The sequence below is a fragment of the Eschrichtius robustus genome, chromosome 16 (assembly GCF_028021215.1).
Source record: "Eschrichtius robustus isolate mEscRob2 chromosome 16, mEscRob2.pri, whole genome shotgun sequence".
Classification (NCBI taxonomy): Eukaryota; Metazoa; Chordata; class Mammalia; order Artiodactyla; family Eschrichtiidae; genus Eschrichtius; species Eschrichtius robustus.
Window position 1 is genome coordinate 31,865,804 of NC_090839.1, and position 10,504 is coordinate 31,876,307.

Sequence of the window (10,504 nt, forward strand, 5' to 3'; positions counted from 1 at the left end):
GCTGGCTTCACATGTGAATTCTATCAAACATTTAGAGAAGAGCTAACACCCATGCTTCTCAAACTCTTCCAAAAAATTGCAGAGGAAGGAACACTCCCAAGCTCATTCTGCAAGGCCACCATCACCCTGATACCAAAAACAGACAAAGATGTCACAAAGAAAGAAAACTACAGGCCAATATCACTGATGAACATAGATGCAGAAATCTTCAACAAAATACTAACAAACAGGATCCAACAACACATTAAAAGGATCATACACCATGATCAAGTGGGATTTATCCCAGGAATGCAAGGATTTTTCAATATATGCAAATCAATCAATGTGATGCACCATATTAACAAATTAAGGAATAAAAACTGTATGACCATCTCAATAGATGAAGAAAAGCTTTTGACAAAATTCAACACCCATTTATGATAAAAACTCTCCAGAAAATAGGCATAGAGGGAAACTACCTCAACATAATAAAGGCCATATATGACAAACCCACAGCAAATATCATTCTCAATGGTGAAAAACTGAAAGCATTTCCACTAAGATCAGGAACAAGGCAAGGATGTCCACTCTTGCCACTCTTATTCAACATAGTTTTGGAAGTCCTAGCCCCAGCAATCAGAGAAGAAAAAGGAATAAAAGGAATCCAAATTGGAAAAGAAGAATTAAAACTGTCACTGTTCACAGACGACATGATACTCTACACAGAAAATCCTAAAGATGCCACCAGAAAACTACCAGAACTAATCAATGAATTTGGTAAGGTTGCAGTATACAAAATTAATGCACAGAAATCTCTTGCATTCCTATACACTAACAACAAAAAATCAGAGAAATTAAGGAAACCCTCCCATTTACCATCGCAACAAAAATAATAAAACACCTAGGAATAAACTTACCTAAGGAGGCAAAAGACTTGTACTCAGAAAACTATAAAACACTAATGAAAGAAATCAAAGATGACATAAACAGATGGAGAAATATACGATGTTCTTGGATTGGAAGAATCAATATTGTGAAAATGACTATACTACCCAAAGTAATCTACAGATTCAATGCAATCCCTATCAAACTACCAATGGCATTCTTCCCAGAATTAAAACAAAAAATTTTACGATGTGTATGGAAACACAAAATACCCGCAATAGCAAAGCAATCTTGAGAAAGAAAAATGGAGCTGGAGGAATCAGGCTCCCTGACTTCAGACTATACCACAAAGCTACAGGAATCAAGACAGTATGGTACTGGCAGAAAACCAGAAATATAGATCAATGGAACTGGATAGAAAGCCCAGAGATAAACCCACATGCCTCTGGTCACCTCATTTATGACAAAGGAGGCAAGAACATACAATGAGAAAAGACAGTCTCTTCAATAAGTGGTCTTGGGAAAACTGGACAGCTACAAGTAAAAGAATGAAACTAGAACACTCCCTAACACCTTACACAAAAATAAACTCAAAATGGATTAAAGACCTAAATATGAGACCAGACACTATAAAACTCTTAGAGGAAAACATAGGAAAAACTCTTTGACCAAAATCACGGTAAGATCTTTTTTGACCCACCTCCTGGAGTAATGAGAATAAAAACAAAAATAAACAAATGGGACCTAATTAAACTTAAAAGCTTTTGCCTAGCCAAGGAAACCATAAACAAGCCAAAAAAATAACCCTCAGAATGGGAGAAAATATTTGCAAATGAAGCAACGGACAAAGGATTAACCCCCAAAATATACAAACAGCTCATGGAGCTCAATATCACAAAAACAAACAACCCAATTTAAAAATGGGTGGAAGCCCTAAATAAACATTTCTCCAAAGAAGACATACAAATGGGCAACGAACACATGAAAAGATGCTCAACATCACTAATTATTAGAGAAATGCAAATCAAAACTACAATGAGGTATCACCTCACACCAGTCAGAATGGCCATCAACAAAAAAATCTACAAAGAATAAATGATGGAGAGGGTGTGGAGAAAATGGAACACTTTTGCACTGTTGGTGGGAATGTAAATTGATACAGCCACTGTGGAGAACAGTATGGAGGTTCCTTAAAAAAATGAAAAATAGAACTACCACATGACCCAGCAATCCCACTACTGGGCATATACCCTGAGAAAACCATAATTCAAAAGGACACATGTACCCCAATGTTCATTGCAGCACTATTTACAATAGCCAGGACATGGAAGCAACCTAAATGCCCATTGACAGATGAATGGATAAAGAAGATGTGGTACATATATACAATGGAATATTACTCATCCATGAAAAGGAACGAAATTGGGTCATCTGTAGAGATGTGGATGGACCTAGAGTCTGTCTTACAGAGTGAAGTAAGTCAGGAAAAGAAAAACAAATATCGTATATTAACGCATATACGTGTAAACTAGAAAAATGGTACAGATGAACCTATTTGCAGGGCAGGAATAGAGACGCAGACGTGGAGAATGGACATGTGGATACAGTGGTGGAAGCGGTGGGTGGGACAAATTGGGAGATTAGGGTGGACATATATACACTACCATGCGTAATATAGATAGCCAGTGGGAACATGCTAAAAAGCACAGGAGGCTCAGCTCGGTGCTGTGATGACCTAGATGGGTGGGATAGGGGTGGTGGGAGGGAGGTCCAAGAGGGAGGGGATATAGGTATACAAATAGCTGATTCACTTCATTGTACAGCAGAAACTAACACAGCATTGTAAAGCAATTATACTCCAAGAAAAAAAAAAAATAAAGTGAATAGAACAGCAGCCAGCACATGGTAATAATCCGTCTTAGGTATAATAATAAAAATACTTATCATTACTATTCTAAAAAAAAGCATGCATACACAACACCATCCATAACCAATTAAAATTTTTCACAGAAATTATTTGAAATCCCACAGATAAGCACTAGTTGGTTGGCTAAATTTGTCACTTTTCACTTAGCTCCACTATAGATCTGAAAAAAAAAATGACTTCAATAAACCAGATACTTCTAATTTATTTTTGGCATGGGAATCCAGGATATGTTAAAATTTAATAATAAAGATTCTTTTCTGTAGCAAAGATTTTTTTTAAATTTCAGGAGAAGAAAATTAGTTATGAATTTAAATTCATTTAAATTTTACCTTTAAATGTCTCCCTAGGCAAGACTCACAAACCAGTAGTCCTGTGAGTGGAAGAAATGGATTATTCAATAATGGTGCAGGGACAATAGTTTAGCAACTTGGAAAAAAATCAATTTAGAGTCTCATCTTACTGTACACCCAAATAAATTTCAATGGATTAAAAAACCCATTATAATATAAAAAGACTATAAAAGCATGAAATAATATCTAGATGAGGAATAATAAGGTTAAAAGAGTCAGAAGAAATCACATAAGTTACAAATCTTATTAGATTACATTTTTCTGTCTGTAGACCAGGATGGACTACCATAATTAAACAAAAATCAAAATATTTATGGAAAAGTGTAAACATCACCACAATCAAGACGGGACAGTTCTATTAACTGTATGCATTTGCTGAAACTCATAGAACTTTACCCCTAACAGAGAAATCTTATTCTATGTATATTAAAAAATAAATTGCAAAAGAGATATAAAAGAAAAATTAGCTGCTGAAAACACAGAAACATTAAAATACCAACCAATCAACTAGGAGAAAAAATATTTGCAATACACACAACAAATTAAAAGTTGATGTTCTTTTTTTTTTAAATAAATTTATTTATTTTTGGCTGCATTGGGTCTTCGTTGCTGCACGTGGGGGCTACTCTTCGTTGTGGTGCACCAGCTTCTCATTGCAGTGGCTTCTCTTGTTGCAGAGCACGAGCTGTAGGCACGTGGGCTTCAGTAGTTGTGGCACATGGGCTCAGTAGTTGTGGCTTGTGGGATCTAGAGCACAGGCTCTGTAGTTGTGGCACACGGGCTTAGTTGCTCCGTGACGTGTGGGGGTCTTTCCGAACCAGGACTCGAACCTGTGTCCCCTGCATTGGCAGGCGGATTCTTCACCACTGCACCACCAGGGAAGTCCCAAAAGTTGATGTTCTTAGCATATAAAAAGCATTTAAATTTGGTTAGCATAATATGAATATCTCAATAGACACAGGGGTGAGACCACAAGTCATAAAAGAAGAAATTTAAATGGCTAAGATAATAGAATGCAAATTCACTTGTCATTGGTATTTTAATGTCCCACCCGTCAAATTAGTCCAAAATAAAGGAAAAATGGGAATACCTGATGTTGGTAAGAATGTAGTGTGGTCACCTGAATAAATTGCCTTCAAAGATATCCATGCCCTAATTCCTAGAACTTTTGAATATTACCTTATTGGGCAAAAGGGATGGTGCAGATGTGATTAACTTAAGGATTTTGAGATTATCCTGACTGTTTGGTGGGCTTTAAATTTAATCACAAGTGTCCTTTTAAGAGGGAAGCAGAGAGAGATTTGTCTGCAGAAGATTAGTAGGAGATATGATGACGGAAACAAGATATTGGAGTGTTTCAAGGAAGGGGGTCACAAGCAAGGAGTGTAAGTGACCTCAAAAGCAAGAAAAGGCAAGGAAATTAATTTTTTCCTAGAGCTTCCAGAAGGAACCAGCTCTGCTGACACCTTGATGTTATCCCGTTGAAACTGATTTTGGACTTCTAGATTCCAGAACCATAAGAGAATAAATCTGTGTTGCTTTAAGCCCCCATGTTTGTGGTAAGTTGTTATAGCAGCAGTAGGAAACTAATCCATGCTGTAAAACAGCCCTTTTCATAAGTTCCAAGTGGGAATGTCAATAGTGTAAACTCTTTTGCAATGTTTTCAAAATATGTAGGAAAAGCTAAAAAAATTTTATATCTAATGATTACATATCTGGGAGTCTATTTCAAGGAGATAATTTGATAATGAAAAAGTCTCTTGCATAAAAATGTTTATCTTTATCATAATAGCAACAAACTGGAAATAAATGTTCAACAGAGAGGGTACTACAGGCTATCTGAGGACAGATTATCATTAAGCTATAAAGTATTTATTAAGATTTCATAAAAATATGGGAAATGCTATATCATATAAATATTACATTAAGAGAAGTCAAGATATAAAATTATATATGCACCATGATCTCAACTATGTAAAAATACATAGAAAGAAGACTGGAAGGATATTGGCCAAAATATTTATTGGGTGTAGATGATTATTTTTATTCATGCAACTGTTCTGTTTTTTCTAATTTCCTATAATGAATGAGCGTTAGTTTTGCAATGAAATAATTATTAAGATCAGTAAGTGGCCCCTTTGGAAATAGAGGGCAAGGGGCCCTGAATCTTGAGACTGCTGTCATGGTTAAACCTTGAAGGAAGTAGGAGACCTGAGGAGGTTGTTTAGGAACAAGGCAGAGAAGAGGGAGGAGGGAGTGCAGGGGTTTCAAGGGCTAGACTGGTGGAGGTGAGGGTTGCAGAATGGTGAAGGGCAGCCACCTGTTGAGGTGAGTTTGGCTTTGATTTAAGAAAGAGCTATGGCAATTGGATAGCAAATTTGGGGAAAAATCAGTTTAGGTCTTTTTGTGATTCACAAAATAAATCTATTTAGAAAAAGTAGAGTAGGCACTGTTTGTTGCCCAGTGTCTACTGCCTCTTCCATTTCCTGTCAGAACCCCAACATTGTGCTGCTATCCCCCTTTACTCAATCCATGCAAATAAAGAAAGTACATCCCAGTCCCAGCTGGCAATGGGAACGGGATGGGTTGGTTCTGACTACTCTAAGTCACTTAGGGAAAGCCCATTCTGCCTCTCTCAATGTTTCCAGAAGCAAGATTCAAGCACTTGCAATCACAGAACTCAGAAAAATGCCTCACACTCAATAAATGCTCAATAAATGTTGATGAATGAAGCTGTCAGCACTTGGCATTACCCTAGCAATTGTTATTGCTCTGGGAGTGGAGACATAATCTAGTTTAGTCCAAGGGGGCTGAAGAGAAAGGCCTTTATGGTCAAATAAAATGTTCCTTGTGTTCTCCAAACTCTGAACAAAGAAGCACATTACCCCCATTGCTGCTGGGTGCCATTTTGCCACCTTGAGGAGCCAGCCTGAGAACAAAGCCCTCACAGAGGAGGGCAGAGCCCAGGGACTCTCCAGGAAATGGAGCCAGAGATTACCCTACCTCTGTACTTCCAGTTTTGTGAGTTAATACATTTCTTTTTTGTTTAGGACTCTTTGTGTTGGGATTTCTAATGTAGAGTGCAACAAGAGTCCAGGGATTTTTGATGGAAAACTTCAAAATATTTAGAACATCTAGAATTACTTTTTGAGGGCTTATCTTGTGCTGAGCACTAAAGTCATTTAATTTCAATACTGAGTACAGATTTTTATCCAGAGAAGGAGCTAGCTGTTCATTAAACTGACAGGATAAGACAGACAGTTATCTTTTTGGTCCTAGAAAGGGTAAATGAGTGGCTATGTCATTGGGGTAAACCTGTGACAAATAGTAACCTATTGTCTTTGGTTAGAGTATGCCTCAGTCAGAATGGGGTACTTTATGTTTCATCAAACCTAACAACATAGCTTATTTATTGCTACGCTACATAGCCTCCATGGGTAGTGGTGAGGTGGGGGTACTCCGTTCACTGTAGCTCTCAGGGACTTAGGCTGATGGAGCAGCCACAATCTCAAATGTCGCTGGTCTTTTTGTTTGAAGCAAAGAAAGATCTTTGGAGTGTGTCACATAGTTAATTAAATGCTTCCACCCAGAAGTGATGTGCAGAGCTTGCTTCTTGGACATGCAACCTGTGCAATTGCACAGGGCCCCAAGTTCGGAAGGGCTCCATGTTTGGTTTAATGCTCTGCTGTTGCCACCTTAAAATTATTAATATTTTTTAATTTTTAAAAATTTTATTGAAGTATAGTTCATTTACAATGTTGTGTTAATTTCTGCTATACAGCAAAGTGATTCAGTTATACATATATATATATTCTTTTTCATATTCGTTTCCATTATGATTTATCACAAGATATTGAATATAGTTCCCTGTGCTATACAGTAAGATCTTGTCGTTTATCCATCCCCTATATAATAGTTTGCATATGCTAATCCTAAACTACCAATCCTCCCCTCCTACACCCCCTCCCCCTTGGCAACCACAAGTCTGTTCTCTATATCTGTGAGTCTATTTCTGTTTTGTAGATTTGTTCCTTTGGGTTATATTTTAGATTCCACATATAAGTGATATTATATGGTATTCGTCTTTCTCTTTCTGACTTACTTCACTTAGTATGATAATCTCTAGGTCCATTCATGTTGTTGCAAATGGCATTATTTCATTTTTTCCTATGGCTGAATAATATTCCATTATATGTATATATATATATATATATATATATATATATATATATATATATATATATATACACACCACATTATCCATTCATCTGTAAATGGACTTTTAGGTTGTTTCCATGTCTTGGCTACTGTAAATAGTGCTGCTATGAACATAGGGGTGCATCCTTTTGAATTATAGTTTTGTTTAGATATATGCCCAGGAGTGGGATTGCTGGATCATATGCCAACTCCATTTTTAGTTTTTTGAGGAACCACCATACTGTTTTCCATAGTGGTTGCACCAATTTTCATTCCCACCAACAGTGTAGGAGGGTTCCCTTTTCTCCACACCTTCTCCAGCATTTGTTGTTTGTAGATTTTTTGATGATGGCCATTCTGACTGGTGTGAGGTGATAACTCATTGTAGTTTTGATTTGTATTTCTCTAATAATTAGCAAGGATGAGCTTTGCTCATGTGCCTGTTGGCCATCTATATGTCTTCTTTGGAGAAATGTCTATTTAGGTCTTCTGCCTATATTTCGATTGGGTTGTTTGTTTTTTTGTTATTGAGTTGTATGAGCTGTTTGTATATTTTGGAAATTAAGCCCTTGTTGGTCACATCATTTGCAAAGATTTTCTCCTATTCCATAAGTTGCCTTTTCATTTTGTTTATGGTTCCCTTTACTGTGCAAAAACTCATAAGTTTGATTAGGTCCCATTTGTTTATTTTTGCTTTTATTTCTATTGCCTGGGGAGACTGACCTAAGAAAACATTGGTATGATTTATGTCAGAGAATGTTTTGCCTATGTTCTCTTCTAGGAGTTTTATGATGTCATGTGTTATATTTAAGTCTTTAAGCCATTTTGAGTTTATTTTTGTGTATGGTGTGAGGGTGTGTTCTAACTTCATTGATTTGCATGTGGCTGTCCAACTTTCTCAACTCCACTTGCTGAAGAAATTGTCTTTTCCTCCTTTGTTGAAGATTAATTGACCATAGGTGTGTGGGTTTACTTCTGACCTCTCTATTCTGTTCCATTGATCCATGTGTCCATTTTTGTCCCAATACCATGCTGTTTTGATTATTGTAGCTTTGTAGTATTGCCTGAAGTCTGGGAGGGTTATGCCTCCTGCTTTGTCCTTTTTCCTCAGGATTGCTTTGGCAATTCTGGGTCTTTTATGGTTCCATATAAATTTTAGGATTATTTGTTCTAAAATGTCATGGGTAATTTGATAGGAATTGCATTAAATCTGTAGAAATTATTAACATTTTAAAATAAGGGACCTCATATTTTCATTTTGCCCTGGGCCATGCAAATTTATTACATAACCAGCCCTCGTGGTATGTGTCACTTACACTTATACCTCATTGGCAAGAGCTGATCATATGGCTCTACCTCAACCACAAGGGGGCATAGAAGTGTAATTCTATTTTGTGCCAGAAAGAGAGAAGAACCAGAATATTTACTGACTAGCATAGAAAATGATACAGAATGTTTGACAAATGTCTTCTATTTTGTGAGGCTGAGGGAAATCTTCCTGTTGGTATACAGAGGTTATATATCCCCTGCTGTTGAAGAGGAGTCTTCAGTCAGTGACTGACATAGAGGTACCAAAGATTTGCCCTCTTATTTAAAGGTGGGTCCACTCTGTGATAACATTTATGCTCAGAGCTCCCCTAGACTTCAGATGAGACCACATCCTTGCTTAGCTCTGTTTGCTTCTCTCACTCCCATTCTTCTGAGATCCTTCCTCCAGCAGATTACATGCATCCAAATCTTCAAGTCAGATGCTGCTTCCAGATAACCCACCCTTTCTCCTGTGGGCTTGGAAAAGTGTTTGGTTAAGGACAAAGGCTCCTGGCTAGTGGGGACAGGGGTAAGGTGTTAGTGGAGGAATAGGAAGGCATGTTTCTGTTTCTTCATGGTTGGAAACAATCTTCCCAAAGATTGGGAGTGAAAGTTACTGACAAGTGTCTCTGTGCAAGTCCAAGGGGATCGCAGAAAACCACTCACAGTTGGCGGGACCAAGGTCAGCTCTCAAATAAGACTGGGCTCTGAGCTGAGACTGTGTCCTAATGCAAGTTGATGTGGTTTGGGAACACACCTAGTCACAGAGTTTTGCCTTCTCTTTCCTTCTCCTTGTTCCCCTTCCCTTCTCTCTCTTCACCTATTTGTTCATCATCTCTAGAACTTTCCTCACCCATTTTGGGTGAGGCAGGAGTTCTTATGGAACAAAAGGGGAAAAGTCTTTGGGAGTATTCTTGCTCGATGAAGCTGACTTTTGACCTGTAGCCTCTCACCCCAACCTAGCTACATGAGCCACTAAGAGCAGCTGTACTTGGAGAATGCCATCTTTTCACCGTAAGTGTCCTGCATGGCCTCAGTTCCCTATGGTTCTGCTTGCTCCTTATTCTTGTCCCTCTTCTCTCTTAGTCTCTCTCTCTGGAATCTCCTGGCCTTTTAGAATTCTAGCTTTTTTTGCAGGGCTCCTGACACCAGTCTGACCATGTCTATATTTCTTTCCTGCTTAAAATCTTTCACTGGTGTCCCACAGCCCTTCTAAGGTCTTGCAAGAATGCTACTTGACCTACTTCTCCCATCTCCGCCAGTCCCCTTCCCTCCCAACCCTGTCACCCTCTGCCTTGGCCCTGTATATCACACAGCTCTGTTTCTCAAATTACTTCTCATCCATCTGTGCCCTGTTCCAGCTGTTACTTCCCCTGAGATTGCCTCTCTCCCTAATTGACTTTTCAAGAGTGATCCAAACTACTTTTTCTCTCTGAATTTCTTGCCATCCTTGGGGCAATTGCCTATGTCCCTGCTTGGGGCTCTTTCTTGCCTATCTTCCCCTCCATCATTCAGTACTGACTTTTAACTGGTAACAGCACTTGTGTATTGCACTTCTAGGCTACACAGTTAGACTAAGCTCCTTGAGGGCAGGGCTGTGTCCAGGATCTCTTTGAATCTCTGGTATCAGGCACACAGCACCTGGTATGAACACTGTGCACTGGACTCACCACCTATGCCAACTTCCTTCTAGTGCCCTTTTTATATGGAGGGTCTAGAAAAGCAAAATCCACATTTGCCAGACTCACCTGAAGCTAGGGTTCTGCACAGAATTGACACAAAGGCCAACTTTCTGCTGCTTCCACTGGTTCTGTTGGTGAGCAGGCTTTAGCCATTGAGACACTGGGTTTTCCCGCAG

General features: G+C 38.4%; 1 protein-coding gene across 1 annotated transcript in view; it reads left to right on the forward strand.

The window, feature by feature from the left end:
- Nucleotides 1-4,595, forward strand: part of SMOX (spermine oxidase) — a 172,177-nt gene extending 167,582 nt beyond the window's left edge. Inside the window, exon 8 of the transcript XR_011076878.1 lies at nucleotides 4,577-4,595. The gene's annotated coding sequence lies outside the window, so the exon portion shown is untranslated. The remainder of the gene's footprint in view (nucleotides 1-4,576) is intronic.
- The last annotated feature ends 5,909 nt before the right edge of the window (nucleotides 4,596-10,504 follow it).